The sequence below is a fragment of the Panthera pardus genome, unplaced genomic scaffold (assembly GCF_024362965.1).
Source record: "Panthera pardus isolate Hobbes unplaced genomic scaffold, ASM2436296v1 HiC_scaffold_15, whole genome shotgun sequence".
Taxonomy (NCBI): Eukaryota; Metazoa; Chordata; class Mammalia; order Carnivora; family Felidae; genus Panthera; species Panthera pardus.
Genome location: NW_026526710.1, coordinates 33269703 through 33285928, shown reverse-complemented (window position 1 = coordinate 33285928; position 16226 = coordinate 33269703). Strand labels below are relative to the sequence as shown.

The 16226-nt window shown below is 45.8% G+C and overlaps 1 protein-coding gene across 5 annotated transcripts in view; it reads right to left on the bottom strand.

The window, feature by feature from the left end:
- EPB41L3 (erythrocyte membrane protein band 4.1 like 3) overlaps window positions 1–16226 on the bottom strand; it is a 231194-nt gene that overhangs the window by 132691 nt on the left and 82277 nt on the right. Inside the window, exon 1 of one of the 5 annotated variants that reach the window (XM_053902414.1) lies at window positions 14322–14532. The exons of 3 other annotated variants lie outside the window; for them this stretch is intronic. The gene's annotated coding sequence lies outside the window, so the exon portion shown is untranslated. Of the gene's footprint in view, window positions 1–11213; window positions 11340–14321; window positions 14533–16226 lie in introns of those variants that run through there. One more of the 5 variants, XM_053902415.1, reaches the window with a different exon arrangement.

Below are 16226 nucleotides of genomic sequence, written 5' to 3'. Positions count from 1 at the left end.
TTTAAAGTTAAAATCACTTGTAACTAAACCAGAACCACTAAATGTTAAAGATTGACTTAGGCTTCTCCTTCATAAATTCATGAGATGGTCTCACATTATATTTTAAACAACTCCTTCATTTAAATACGTCCTGGGCACGTGTTATATGCTCAGCACTGTTCTAAGAACTGGGGTTTATGTCAGTGAACAAAACAGCTAGAAGGCCTGTCCTCACGAAGCTGATATTCTCTGGGTGGGGCAGATGCACGAGAAACATAAATAAGTAAAATATGTTTAATATAAAGAAATGTCAGCAAGGAAGGGAACAGGTAGTGTTGGATGGAATGCGAGGTGGTGGGGGGGCTTACGTGCCAGAAGCAAGCTGGGTAACTATGCTGCTGGAGAATGTTCCAGGCTGAGGGGACAGCAAGTACCACATCTCTGAGGTGGAAGCATGACCCTGTTCCAGGATGAGTAAGGAAGCCACGAACACTGGCTAACGCATCTGATCCCCACCAAGAAATACACCGTAGAATACGACAGATGTCAATGTGCACGAACACAACGTAACGCTGACTGACAAAAGCAAGCTGCTAAAGGATATATATACAGCACATCACTTGGTTTCTTAAACATTAAAAACAATACCACAAGTAATTTGGTGATACTATAAATCATAAGTGGAAAGGACTAAAGAACGGTTATCATTAGGCTAAACACAAATCCAGAAAAATGGCCGCTCAGGGGAAGGAGGAAGGCACAACTGAGAAGGAGAGCTTGGCAAGATCCAGCACTTCTGTTCTACTTCTTAAGCTGCACGGTGGGTACACAGGGGGTCACCATATTATTCCTCAACCTTTCTGTGGATCCGAAATATTTTGCACTGTTTTCAGAAAAGAATCCTCAACCCTACCCCAGCATCCTTGGGTTCCTTCAGCATCCGTGGGTCGTCTTGACATTCACCTTGGAGTAAAAGGCAGCACTTGTGTTCAGCTATGATCAAGAATATTTTACCCCTCGTAGAATCATTTGTTATCACGAGGAGAAAAGGGGGCGAATGAAGGGAATGAAAAGGCCGTCATCACTTTTCTGGCACTTTTCTCAAATTAGAACCTTTCACGGTCTACAGAATAGGGCTGTATAAAAGAAAATACGGCAAATCTATGCTCAGTGCTTTAAAGTAAGCTGCCTGTCACAATTTTAAATACAGCCCCTTCTCTACATGGGTGGTATTTTTAGCAATGTCACCTTTGCTTCTCAATACACTTCTTTAAAAAGAATAATAAAACACTGTGGACAGAAATTCATAGGGTGTCTCATACCTCATAGCCCATGCTTCCAGTCTTTCTATGAGCACCCAGCTAACCCAGCCCTGCAACTGTGTGTGCTTCTCCTACTTCCTTACTTTCCTCTTCTCCTGAACCCACTGCAGTCCACCCCACCCTTGGACGCCCTGGGCCGGGGAGAGAAATGAGAGCAGGGAAATGGGCACCTCTCTGGGCTCCTGACTGAGAGCTGGCCAGCCTCGAGGCCACTAAATGCAAAATTGTTTCGGGAACGGGATCTCCTGGGTACTCAGGAGCCCGGGACACCGCTCCTTCCTGAAACCCATTTCCCCGACGTCCTCTTTGTAGGATACTGCACTCATCTTCCCCGGCTTTAATGACCTTCCTATTTTAATGACTCCGTGTCTTGACCCTGAAGCTGGACCTCTCCAGTGGGCAGACTCCTGTGTAAAGGCTCCTGGACATCTCTTCCTGGAGGTCCCACAGGACCCTTGGGCCCAACTCCTGACGACTGTGCCACCGTCACTAACCCCACCATCACCCCAGGGCTCCCCCTGGTGCATGTAAGCTCAGGAGCAGTAAGTGGGGCCACTCCCCTCTCCCCCACCTCCCCAACCTGACGCATCACCTAGCGTCCCAATTCCACCTCCTAAGTCCCACCTCCTCAACACTTTCCCCGAGTGACTCACTTCCCTCCATTTCCAGGACCATGTCCTTACTTCAAACTACCTTGAACTCTTCCCTGGGCGGTGAGTACTTACTACGTGTAAAGGACTTACAGGGTTCCTGGAAGGGCTGATTTATTGTGAAGTGTGATTATTCCTAGTTTATAGAAAACCAAAGTGAAATTTTTAAGGCTAAGTATTTCCCAAAGTTATGAATCTAGACTGCTGTGCAGTCAGGACTTATTAAGTTTATTGATTCATTTGTTCACTCAAATGACTCAAAAACAGTAATTTTAACTACACCTGATACATCGTCCCTTAAAAAAGTAAATTCCCCAGGTTACTACGAGAGCCAAAGTAACTTTTCTGAAAATCACATTTGACCACATCCTCCAACAGGGCAACTGCCTCCGTACCACCCACCAGGTGATGGCTCATGGGGCCCTGAACGCTGACCCTAGCGGCCTCCAAAGCTCATCTTATCTTCTCCCTACTATCCCTGGATCCCATCCTGCTTCTTAGCCAGAGGCAAGTTCCTTCGATTCCCTGAAGTGACTCAGCTCCCTCTTTCCTCTCGGCTTTGGTACAGGATTCCCAGTCACCTCAAACACCCCCTCCTAGCCTACCCTAGACCCTGACAGCCCTCCCTTGTTTCTATCACACGCCCATGCTAGGTCACGGTGCTCAGGTCTTAGGTCTGACATCTTGTCCTCTCCTTCCAGGACTACACACCCAAGTCTGCGTAGGTGAGGTTCCTTTGTCTCATTTAGTGCCCCAATTCCCCTACTACGCACCAGTCATGGTGGATGGGAACTGCCAAGCAGGCAATTACTTATCTCTGTGCCCTGGGGGACAGGCAGCCCCAGGAGAGTCAGTACTGCTGTTCGTTTCCCTCCTGCTCTATTGCTGACACCTGCATGGTGCTGGCCTTTAGTGAGTACTCAGCACACATTCCACTGTGAGCAGCGCAAGTGAAGGCACAGAACTGTGGGAGCAGAGCAGGAAAGAAGTCAAACATGTTCCTTCCCCTAACGTTTGCCATCCTAACTCCCTACCAAGACTGTTGATTATTATCGTATGCATCCTCGCAGCTGGAAAAGTGCTTTCACATCAATTACACACCTCGTCATCATAATTCTATGGGAAGAAGCAAGAGGTTACTGTAAATTTAGAACTCTTGCTCAGAGAGGTTCAGGGGCTTCTTTTAGCCAAGTTGCACATAAACACAAGCCTTTGGAATGTCTGCCGTGTATACCCGTGAGATACTTCAGAACATGAATGAGTTGGGACACGGCCAAGGTTCTGGATCCCGTTAACCAGAGTTGCAGTCCGAACTCAGCAAAGGGGCAGCTGAAAGTGGGTTAGGCTCAGAGGCAGATGTGGGTTTTGTAAGCGCAAAAGCTTTTACGATTTGGGGGACGTTCTTTAAGATTATAAAATGTCGAACTCAAACTTAAGTAACAAGCATCATTAGTTTCACAGTTGGCCGACACCTGAGTGGGACAGGAGAAGAAACTAAACAAGAAAGAAGAGAATGTGTATTCAAAGTCAAAATAACGGCACCGGAAAGGTACGCACAGGAAAGGCGTGACAAGAGTGAAAGCTATTAATTCAGCACTGACATGGCTGAATGAAACGACACAGGATGATTACAGATGCGGTTCCTGCCCCCGGGCCACTTACAACGGAGAATTGGTGTCGCACCCAAAGAGAAGGGATACAAACAGAAAGGACTTTGTATAATGTTAAAAGTCCCCACGTGATAGTATCTCAAGTAGTCCTCTACACCCACCGTCTGTGATCTGGTCCTGCTTCAGAGCATTCATCATTCTCTGTAACCACACTTATTTGCTGATTGCCTGTCCCCCTGCTTAAAATCCAGGGCAAACAGGAAAGCATAGGTCTGCTCTGTCCTGTTCAGTACTGTAATCCTAGCACCAGGCAAGGTACCAGGTTCATAAGGAGCCTTCTGTAAGTATCTGTGGAGTAAACAAACGAATAAAGGAGCAAAACTTTACAAAGGCTCAAAGTGCCATGTTTTGGCGCATATCACCGGTCTTTAGAGTCTAGATGTGTATTTTGGTATACGTTAGAGTGAGTCTTAAAATTAACTATCACTGTTGCCAAATGAGCATCCTGCTTGGACAAATCATAATTTCAAAGAAGTCTGGCTCACCGCCAAGCAGCTGAAAAGAAACACGGGCAATAAGCTGGAGGAGGAAGCGGAGTCAAAAGACGGGGTTGGTTTGTTTTGCTTCTTTCTTTAGGCTGCCAGACACTGGAACCGGAGTCATCTGGAGAAGGAATAGTTGGGACAGAAGCTGGCCCGGGTGGAGAGGACCTGGATTCACCGTGGAGGACAGTTAAAATATTCACTGAGACAGAGAGTGTGGAAAGCTGCCAAGGGCAGAGTGGAGGGGCTCGTTCAGGGGGCTGTGTTTGATCTGACCAGCAACACGGACTCTTTGGTACAGTAGAAGTCCACAGAAGGTGGTTTACGATTCTAGCCAGAGGAAGTTGCGGGCAAGGAGATCACTAGGTTGAAAGCCAACTCTTAAATAAGAGCATGTGGAAATAACAGGTATGATGGTGAGCCGGTAAAACTAGTAAATGTTTCAGAGGAACATTTCATTGGAAATTAAGTAGAAAAAGAGATTATGAAATTTAATTTACTGATATCTGTATATTCCAGCCTTTACCCTTCCCATATATGATCTTATTGTTTAGGCACTCTTACAGGTGGTTCCAAGATGCAAGTTTGGTGACATCTGGAGACATAGCGATGAGAGGGAGAAAAGTCAATGTCTGAAGATGGTTAAACAACTCATCTCACTTGCTGCCTCTCTATACCAAGAGCCATGCTGTCAGGAAAGCTCCTTAAGACCCTTCAAGCTGCACTGTAACTATAGCTCCAAGGTCTGGAAACTCCCTCTGGAATTCATCTTTAGATCCTGAGAAACTGATGTAACTTAAGTATGAAACACAACTGACTTTTGTTGCCTCTGTACATAGAGAAGTGAAAAGTATGTCCTTCTTGGACAGGAATATAGAAAAATAGTGCTAATTAACATGCATCATTATGTAATCGGGCCATTTACCATTTATATGATACCACTAAAAATGGTAACATTTGCACACACAAAGCTTTTAATTTTCACATATAGAACTTCATAGCAGCTTAAAAATATCTATAAAACCCAAATAGCTAAGTATGATTTTGATCAATAGAATCACCTTTACTCATGGAAGCATATCTTCTCCACTCTATTTTAAAAGAAAGAAAATTAACCCAACCGAAGACATACTGAGCCACGTAGTTTTACTTACTCAGTTAATATTCCCGACATTTATGCTACAGAACTACCATCATCCTGTTTGAACAGATAAGAAAACTAACCTTTAATCCTAACTTCCTTAGTCTTGTAAGTTAATTTCCTAGGGCCACAAGAGGGATTAAGCGGTAGACCAGCCACAGTGAAAACGAGGCAGGGCTCTCTATGCAGAGCATTCTCTCAAACCTTAGTACTATTTAGTACATTACCTTTCCAGATTACATATTCACTAGAAAAAAAAAGCCAATAAACTAGAAGGTTGTTGAGAAAGATTCTGTAAGATAGCAATCACAAAATGCAGTCCAGAGGTCACAGAATTAATATCCACTGAAGCACCCGTTGGGACATACAGATGCCTGGACCCAGCTCCAGATCTACTGAGTGAGAACTATGGACAGATCCCTAGAAGTTGCTTTTTAACAAATCCCCCACTAGTTGTTACACATGAAAATTTGAAAGCCACCGTGGCTAATTCCTTGCAAACGCCTACAGCTGTCATTTGGAGTTGCAAACTTGACAAAAGTCTATAGCCTCATTGAGGGTCATCTTTTAGGATTATGGAGTTTGAGGTGGAATGTTCCCCAAATTCCATACTCCTCTTGCAGATTTAGCTTTGGAGGCTCACAATTCCTAACAGGTCTCTAGGAGCAAGCAAAGTAGGCAAACAACAAAGTAGCTTAAATGGCAAAATGTTTACTATGTGCCTACTCTCATTGCACATGGCTCTAGAGGTCTTGGGATATATAGGTCTCATTTCAACCTTCTGGTTGGCATGATCACCGCCATTTCACAGCTGGGAAACATTGTCCGGAGAAATGAAGCAACCTGCCCAAAGTTACTTAGCTGAAGGTGAGCAGATGTTTCGACCCATATCTACTCCAGCTCACTGTATTTTATTCTACAACATAGCTCCTCCCCGTGAATTACTGCTACCTCGACTTCAGGATTTAAGGGGAAGAGCTTTCCAAATGCCTTGAGCAAACCAGTCAGTTCTATCCTTTTTCCAACCCCATGCTTTGTCCACTAACAGTATTCCTTTTAAGCTCAAGTTCATAAAAGTCAGCACCTATTAGCACAAAATAATGGCATGAAGTAAACAAAAATCTAGAATTCTCTCCCCACGATGTAACTCCAGATACAAATCACCAAGCAACTTCCAGGCCATCCTCAAGCTCAGACTCCACAATGGCAACCTAGCAGAAGTCTAGGTGCACCCTTCCAGTTAGTGCCATCTTGAGACCATAAAGCTATTTGCCTCAGCCACATGAATGTAGGGAAAACCAGATGGATTTCAAGTAAACCTAAGATGGGTCAAAAACATGGGCTAGTCTATAAAACAACAGAGTGGTCCACATCCCTGGAGCACCTGCATGAAATCCGTGAACCGAGTCTGACATTTGTTAACCCTCACTGCTGAAGACAAAGGGAGGGCTCAGACGTCAGAACAAGGCTGTCTCTGGAAGCCCGATGCCCCCACCACACCTCCTAGACTATCCCAGACTCTCAAGCATCTAGACTCTGAACTCAGAGTCTAGTTCAGTTACAGGCTGTGGTGTCTGCTGCCTGTTGGAATGTGCCAGAATGCATGTGGGGAGACCGTGGGTCCCTGGGACCTAAAGGTTAAGCTGTGCTGGTGGGAGATCACTGTGAACAGACTACACATTACAGGTGAAAAGAAATCAAGAAATGTGGGGAAACGGGCCCTGCTCACATAGATGGGTTAGAAAAAAGCTTAGGGTGGAAAGCCGCCATCACAGGGCGAGAGGGCCCCCGGTTAGCTAGTGAGATACTGTAGTGGGATCACAAGTTAACTTGTTCTACCACCTGCAGGAATTAACTTTCCATCTGGTGCCAACGTGCCTTGATCACAAACTCCATTTGCCCCCCAGACCCTTCGCTTCTTATACACAAGTGAACGATTACGGTCTGATGGTTTCCTTCACGTTCACCACGTGTGTAAGATCTTGAGTAATCAATAAATACAGAAATGAAACCCGTCTGGGGCTCTTGTCTCCTCCCGGACATTTGCCTCTCTCGTATTCACTTCCGCATCCACTCTCTTGCTGGACAAGAGAGAACTCCAGACTCCTCGTCTGTGACAAAGAAACATATGGCTAAAGTCCGACTGTTTAAGTATAACTAAATATGCACACACAACACTGAGATGGACACAATTGCCATTCGAGATTTTAATTTTGCTTAAGTGTTCTGTTTTTACTGCAGCCCTCTGATGTGTGTACTACAAGACAAATGATGAAAAGTACAGGCAAGTAGCAGGAGGAGGAGGGGCTGGATGACAAGACTTCAAATAACCACTATCATTAAGGTAATGATCCTTCACCTTACTGCATAGGACCCAAAGAAAATTATTATCTCCCATTAAAAATAACGACATAGATATAGATTTGTATACAGGAGAGAGCTTCCCAGGACATACTGTTACATAAAAAAGAAAATGGTTACATATTAATGTGTAAGCTAGAAATCTATTCTTGTAAAATATCATGTACCCATCTGAATCCATACATACACAAAATAAAGCTATTGCTATTTACTAAGCACTTATGTATCAGTGACTATGAGCCGTGCTTAGCATGTGTTCTATCAGTTAATACTCATATCCTGGAGATGTAAGCATTAAGACCATTTTAGAAATTAGGAAACAGACTCCAAGGGGAGACCTGACCCGGGTCACAGAACCATCCAACGGCGAGACTGGGAGCCCAACTCAAGTCTGTCCGATTCCTGGACCCGCTACAGCATATTATACATTCCAAGAGATAGCTTCAGAAGCGTGTTTGCCCAAAATATTAAAGCAGCTGTCTTTAGAGGACGAGGTTTTTTTTTTCTCTTTTTCAGGATTTTAGAATATATTCGAAGCCATTTTAAGCACTATTTTTAAAATCTCAAATAACAAAGGTATTTTATTTGGAAGGATAAATAAGCAGCATGAAAATCTTCCTATCTTCCATAGATCTAATTTCCACTCTAAACAGCCCCAAAGTGGGCCACTGATCTCCGACTAAATGTGACCACAAAAAATATAAGGAGTTGCCAAAATATCAATCACTGAGGAGAGAAATCCTTACAATGCATTTCGGAAAAATTCTGGATTAGGCCATTAACACAAGACCATTTATCTCCAGACTCCTATTCTTCCAATATATCCTTACATTCATCACCAGCCAAACACTCTTCTTCCCTACTCAACTTCCCTCATGGGCTCCCCACTATCCAGTAAAGCCCAAAATATTCTTTAGCCTCGTATCTAAAAACCTTCCATGATCAGGCCCCACTCTTCCTCCTTCAACTTGTCTCCCACTACTCCCTAGTGTAAAAGCCACACTCCAGCTAAATTTAGGCCTGTTGACTTCTGGAGTGTCCTAATCAGGAATGTCTTCTCAATGACAAATCTCAATCAAAGTCCGACCATCTTCCAAGGACCAAAACAGAAGATGAAGATCATTCGATAGAGGTTTCCTATAAAGGGATACACGTAAGAAACATAATGCTAATACACAGAATGAGCCACATCAATAAGCACTGAGCACTATAAAGCATTTAAAAAATTTTGCATAGCGAAGTGACAAACCAGCTTCCGTAAAATTCAGGACCTCCTTCGTTGCAAGAGATCACATTATACAGCACTCCACCAATCGAGCTGTGACTCATATGTTGGAATTCTCATTTAAGTTAAAGAACTCTTAGAATATTTAGGTATTCTTTGCATAAATAAATACATAGAAACAGAATCATCTGGCCAAGGTATTCCTACAAATTCTTTACTGGGTCAGATTTCCAACTCCTTTGAATGGCAGGCCGGCTCAGTTACTGTGGTCTGTGCTTTTCCACAGCCATCTCCTACATATCATTGGTGAGGCACTATTTCTTCCCAGGGCCATTACTCCTCTGAGATTTTCTTCCAATCAGCTGACCTCCAATCTCCAATTTCTGATGCAGGCTCCAATCACTGAAATAAGTTGCCACATGGCTGAGGATAACTGTTAAGTCACATCCCCATTTCAGACACGTCAAAACGCCAAAATAGAAGTTTGTCCCAGAAATGACGAAGTTTGGGGCTCGCAGAAATACACAGAAACTCCCTGTTTGACAATGTAAACGCTATGTACAAAAATGACCGCAGAGGAGAGATCTACAACAGAAAAATCGTTTTTCTGTTTTAGTCCGACGTCAGGATCAAGATCGTCACCCAGCCCTAATCCATTTTCAGCTTTTGCCACACTTCACTCAGAGAGATCCCTCTCCTTGTCTTCTGAGAATTCCCTCCATACTGATGTCCTGCATGACAGCAATTAGAGCTGGCAGGAGAGGAAGCAGGCCGCCTGCAGATCTTCCGTTTAAAGAAGCCATTCTTTTTTTCTCTTGGTACCTGCAGTATTCTCTTCTCTGATAGGGGAAAACCTCCAGGTCCTACCTCATTCAAGCTATGGGCAGAATAGCAAGCTTGTTATGAAAAGGATCATGCCACGAAAAATAATGACTGCACACACGGGCCCGATAATTCTCATTTTTAAATAAAGCAGCAGTGCTTTTGAAGCCTTTTCAAATGTTTTCTGTAGGGAGGCAGAAGTCACAAGCGACCTCATTTTTCATTCAAGTCCAAGAGTATTTACTCAACGCTATAAGTGTTTAGACCTGTACTTGGTCGGGGGAGGAAGCTCCAAGAAAAAGAAGATCCTACTCACATCAGGCACTCGCTCACTCAAGTAAAACTGGAGAGAAAAAACAAACGCGCGAAGCAGGTTACATACTGCATTTTTTCCTAGGTCCAATTCAGACCTTTCCGCTTCTTTCCTTTTTTTGTTTTAAGTCTGTAAGGAAGGGCTACAAGAACAGCGTATCAAAATGTCAGCAATCTAAAAATTAAGTTGTCAGCTTTTTCTCCCTACTGCAAATTACAAAAGAATTAGAGGTTTGGTGCTAATAGAAGCTTACCATTCTAAAGTGTGCAATTTAACCAATCACCACCGGGTCTAAAAATGCAATACCGAAGACATTTCCACCAAGTGATCTGCAGTCCTGGTATCTAATTTCAACTTCTCTACTTGTGTTATTCTTCCCATTTCCAGCTTCCCTCCCCCCCCCCCCCCCCACCCGCCCACCCCTTGCTTTGGAAATGTGCTCTGGAATAGCTACCCAGTTAAGAACTGCCCAGGGCCTCCACAGGCATAATACACTCACATGAAAAACACGACAGTCATCTTAACCAGGGAGGCAGAAAAAAAGACAATGAAGGTCTGCAGCCATTCTATAGGTCTTCACTTCTTCATGCTCACAGCACACTGCATTCAGCAATCAAAACACGAAATGTACTTTACAGCTTCAGAATTTCAGACTTCTGCTTATAATTTATTCGATACTAATTTGGGGGAAATGTGTCTGTGATCATCTGTGCACCAGAAATCTAAGTTAGAATTAAAATGTTAAATTATAAAATAATTTGCCAAACAAAACTTTAAATGGAAATCAACTACCCCAAATCACTGCAGATATCTTGCAAGCTTGTGAAATCTCTAGCTTTTTCCATCGTTGCCAGTTGCCAATTGCAATCACATCACTTAAAAATAAATCAGAATACTGCCTACCCAGAAAATACACTATCTTTATAGACCACAGCTACTTTTAAAACACAACGCTAATTACCTAAACCAAAAATTTAGCAAGAATAAGAATGCTCTTTTAGTACAAAGAATAGCAAAAAAAAAAAAAAAAAAAAAAAAAAAAAAGATACATTGGCTCTGTGCATAAACATAATTATATAGACTCATTATTCTTGCTCTCTAGATAATTTTTGAAATGACCCTTCTTAAAGATTACAGTATTTTCCCCCATAAAAGGAATATTCAATGGGTTCTACTATTTCACAAAAAACCCTCTTCTTCTTTGATCTATGGAACATACTTTCCTACACAGCCTTGAATTCACAATACCTTATGGCGCAGTTCAACTTGAGAAAGGAGTGTCATTCATTTATCAGGCAAAGTTAAAGGCAGCAAGATGCTTCAGACCGTCTGGTTTTGCCTGCCCCACCCTTGTTTCCTCTGAGCCATAGTGATGTCACAACACCAGGCAGGGCAATGACTTCACTGCTCCAGTTCTCCCTTCTGAGCACACAATTCTTTGCAGCCAAGGCAAATGACAGCAGAACCCACAGGAGTGTCTGATGAATTCCCAACAAATTAGCAGCTAGCCCGCCTTTTGAAAGATGTAGCAACTGTACCACCCAAGATCTCTCTAAAAGGAAGTGGTGCTAAAGATGAATTTGATTCGTGGTTTTCAATAGTAAGTCTATCTTCCATAATAAAGCTGACATTCAGGGGGGGAAACTGTAGTTGGAAACTTGGAAGACACTATGGGAATTAAAGAGGATCAGGGCAGTCGAGTAAATCAGAAGCCTCTCTCTTCATTAGAGTCAAATTCTCACAGAAGAGAAACATGTATATTTTTCAGCCTCTCTTGCAGTTTTACTTCATGGAGAGGACATGAATTCTAATTTGTGAATTTTAAGACTTTTTTAAAGCAGAAGATGAATATGTATATTACAACATGTAAGACAATACCCTGGACAAAAAGTTCCTGCCATATTTTAATCCCACATATAGTAAATCCAGAAAAGATTCACAAGATAATGACAATATCACATCTCTCGATATACAAAGCCTTGCCCCTCTTCCATCTGGGCAGCCCCTAGTGCATTTGAGCAAACAATTTTAAAAAACCAACATATGTATAAACTAGCTTCTGATCAAGTAAAAAAAAAAAATATCTATCTATCTATCTATCTATCTATCTCCCTGGTTTTCTGTTTCAACACAATTCAAAGCTGGCCAAAGTCCAAGCACTGTAAGGAATTGACAAAAACTGCCTAAATCACATTCATGAAGAAATGGCTTGAAAATTAAATGTAAACAGTTTGCTGAGACACTGATTTTTGACCTGTATCTTCTCAATCCTTCACCTAAAAGGGGTATTACAAATTAAAGTGGCTACTTTTTTTGTTACTGCTAAATCATTCACAAAACGTCCTTTTTTGCAAAAAATTATTTGCCTGAAGTGGATTAGCTAAACTTGATGCAGTAACTTGTGCATCTGATATATTTTGCTTTTCAAAACCATCAGAAAATTATAATGCAAATAAGTCTTTGGTATTCAGACATTTTTATCAGTGCTTTGTGAAATTAACCAATTACAGTTGGGTTTCTCAATCTAGCCTTTATTTCCTTTCACAACTTTGTTAAGCCAACTAAAGTTTTTTTTTAAAGTTTGAAACCAAAATTAAGATGCATTTCTTAAAAACTCTGAGTCAAGATATAAATCACCTCCTATTCCCCAGAGTTCACTCAAGCTTGATGTGCTCCCGTTTGATGGGGCTTCTCTGCTTAATTTGCAGCAATTGGCCCTGGGTCCGGGGCTCCCAGGTATAAGCGTAATTTTATAATGTTTGATCCCTTGAGACTTTCAGTATCAGAGTAAAACTTAAAAAGAATGTTCTTAGGACTAAGAGTGAAGACTCTGCCATCAGGGATGTTAATGTTAACGAAGGGAACCACCAGTACACCTAGCCACCTCAGAGAGGCTGAAAGGAGCCCCCAAAAAGGTCAGGCAGGATATCTGCAAAAGCAATTCTGCAGGACTGCAAGACTAATGTAAAAACACTGAAACACCAACTTAAACACGTAATGGAAGCAGTGCATTAGCTGGACTGCCTGGCCCTCTCAGGATTTCCCAGCCCAGCCTCCACACGTAATTAATACCACATGTTTTCTTTATCATTCTGTTTGCAACAATCTCTTTCCAACTTTAACCCTGGCTGCAACTGGAGGAGAAAACCCTAGAAAACTTTGGATTCGTAGGTATAAAACCCCCCGAAAGAACAGACTGCTCGCACTGCAAAGGACCAGTTACAATTTACTAGGTAACCACACCCACCGCATTGCAGAAGCCATGAACTTGGCGGGGGATGGAGCCGAGAGGGAAAAGGGGGAGGGGAAGAAGTAGGGCGAGATGAGAGGCGAAAGCCGAGAGAGCGAGCCCCCACGGCAGGAGCCGGGAAACACCCGCCCGGAACTGGCTGAGACCACGACTCGCGCGGTCCGAAGCCCCGGCCTCCCCACCCCCACGCGCCGCAAAGCCGCCCTCGCAGACACCTCCCGAGGCCGCTCGCAGTCCCTCGAGCGCCAGGTGAGCAGTGCGGGTCCCCGCCCCTCGGCCTCCCCGCGCTCCGGCTCCAACGCAGGGGGCAAGGGGAGCTCAGGCCGGGGCTGGGGGCGCCGCAGGTGCCGGGCCAGAAGCAACCTCTCTAGGACGCTCCCTCCTCCTCCCCCAGGGGGCCGGTTGCAGCCCCCGCCGCCGTCCGGGGGACGCCGCCCCAGTTCCAGGAAGGCGACAAGTTACATAAAAGCGGCCGGCCCGCTCCCGAGCGGGGATGCTTTGTGGCGAGCGCACCTTACCGGCCCCGCGCCGTGCCCGCGCCAGGCAACCCGGACGAGCCCGCAAACCGCGGCGCGCTGAGCGCAGGGCCCCTCCCGCCGGCCGGCCGCCCGCCCCGGGCGGCGCCGCAGTGTCGCCCCCGGTCCCCCCGCCCCTCCCCGCGCAGCCCGCCTCTCCCTCGCCCCCGGCCCGAGGGGTAACTTAAAACATGGCGCCCCAAACGGGGGATCTGGGCAAATTGGTGCAGAAGGGACGCGGGGACCGAGCGCCCCTCCCGGCCAGGGCTCCGGGGGAGGCCCCCAGGCCGGAGGCCGGTGCTCAGGCTCCGCGCGCCGGCCCAGCCGATGCTGCAGAGCGGCGGGCGGAGCGGGCACGTCCCCGGCGCGGCGCGCAGCGCACCGGCTCGGCCCGGCCCCGCGGGGGTCCCGGCCGGAGGGCAGGCGGGTTCCGGGGCCGGGCTCCCGCAGTTCGGGCGGCCGTGCGGCGCCGGAGCCACGCGTCAGCCGCGCACCCCGCGCGCCTCGCCCCCGGCCTCCGGCTCGTCCTCCGCGCCTCTCAAGCCGGAGACCCCCCTCGGATCCCCCCGCTCCGGCGGCCAGAAAAGTTACCTCGGCTGGGCAGGGAGCCCGCGCGCCGCGGCGTGGGGACGAGGCTCGGGCTCGCGTCCTCCCGGCTGTGCGCAGGAGGCTCGGGCGTGGGGAGGAAGCCGCAGACGCGGGCTGCTCGCCGCCGCTCCCCGCCCCCCTTTGCAGGCGGCTCGGAGGCTCCGCGGAGCTGCGGCGGGGGCACACGCCCAGAGCCGGCGCAGAGCAAGCCGGCGGCGTCCTGCCTTCGCCTCCCAGCTGCGGGGGCGGGGGCGGGGGCCACCGCGGCACTTTAGGACAGTTAGGTTGTAACTGGCCCCTCCGTCCTGGCGCAGGGGTAGCAGACGCGGGGACAACGCCTCGAGACAGTCGCCAATAGCGTTAGCCTTTGGGTCTCCACTTGAGATTACTGCCCCGGCTCTCTGTCCCCTCCTCACGCCTCCCAGACAGTCCCTGTGAGAGCGGGGGGAGGGTGTCCCGACCAGCAGGTGAGTAATTTATAGGCTCAGGGACTGCAGTAATGTTCCTTTTTTTTTTTTTTAAAGATAAAATTCAAATTGGTGGCCTCTTTGCTCAGGTGGGTGTTCAAGAAATATTAAGCTAATAGGGAACACTTGAATTAAAAGGGGGACGGAAGAGGTTTTCTGTCTTTTGGTAGCTCCCGCCTCCCGACTCCCACCTCCCACCATAGAAGTCCACAAGTTACAGGTGGTCTCCCAAGCTTCCAAGTCGTTCAGGGAAGCAAGTCATTATCGGCCAGGCTTTCAGCAGCAAGGGAGAGGAGGGGGCGGATGCTCTGATTTACAAGTGAAAGAAATTATTCTGAGTAGGGTCACAACACCTGAACTCCAGCCAAGCAGCCAAGGCATATTTACTAAAGTGTTTAAGGCCCTCTTTAAATAGTCCTGGTCACCCTTTCTGGGACGCACCCTCTCACTTAAGGGGAGAGAGGCGGGTGATGGATTCACAAAACTATGGCATTTACTATTGGGTGCCAAAGATGTGGTGCAGAATCAAAGCCTGTGGCAGAGATTAACAGGCTTGGTCTGTGAGTGAGGGCTCTGGAGGTGGGGAGACTTGGCCTGGGTTTCTAGGACAGGGCAAAAGCACTAGAAAGGGGGAGGGGGGGCCTTTTTCAGGTGGCGTGGGAGAGAAGGTTGGAAAATCACGGTTGCTATGTTGCTATGGAGTCTCCGAACCTGCATCCTGTGGGAGATGTGCAGCTTTGGGAAATTCGAAGCAAGAGAATGTGGCTTAAGTTCTGGCAAAGGAAAAAGAAGCTGGTGACCTGGAGAATGCATAGGCAAATACAAGACGCTGATAGGAAGCGATGTTGGCATTGCCTCAAGTGTCACGGGTAACAAGGACCTGAAGTGTCAAGTGACAGATAAAGGTGATAGTTCAAATGCTGGAAGATATATCTGGGGACTACCCGTATTAATTTTCTGTCTGGGCTACAGGAGAACACATACCAGATTTGTACGTATATGGCTTTGTGGCATGTCAGATCTGTGAATGAAGAAAGGCTTTTCTTCCATGTTTGTGTGAAACGCTCTCCTTTAGAAGTGGACTTGAACAAATTGTATTGTTTACAACAAAAACCAAGTTGACATTATCATTTCAGACACAGATGGCTTCATATTTTCATTCACTTTATTGCCATATTTCTGCTGTTTTTTTTTTTTTTTTTTTTAAATCGAAAGCAAACTGTTTTCTCCCTGATTCACAAATCGTATTCTTTCTGGTGATGGAGAAAATCAGCAAAAACGTACAGATGTCTATTTCCTTGGGAGAAAACGTGAGAATACTAAATACTATTTTTTTAAAAGTTAGAAGTACCTAGCTAATTATCCTAATATCCCACGAATTCAAATTTTGGAGTAAAAACCATACTGCTTCATAGTTAAACAGTAAATCTGGGAAACAACT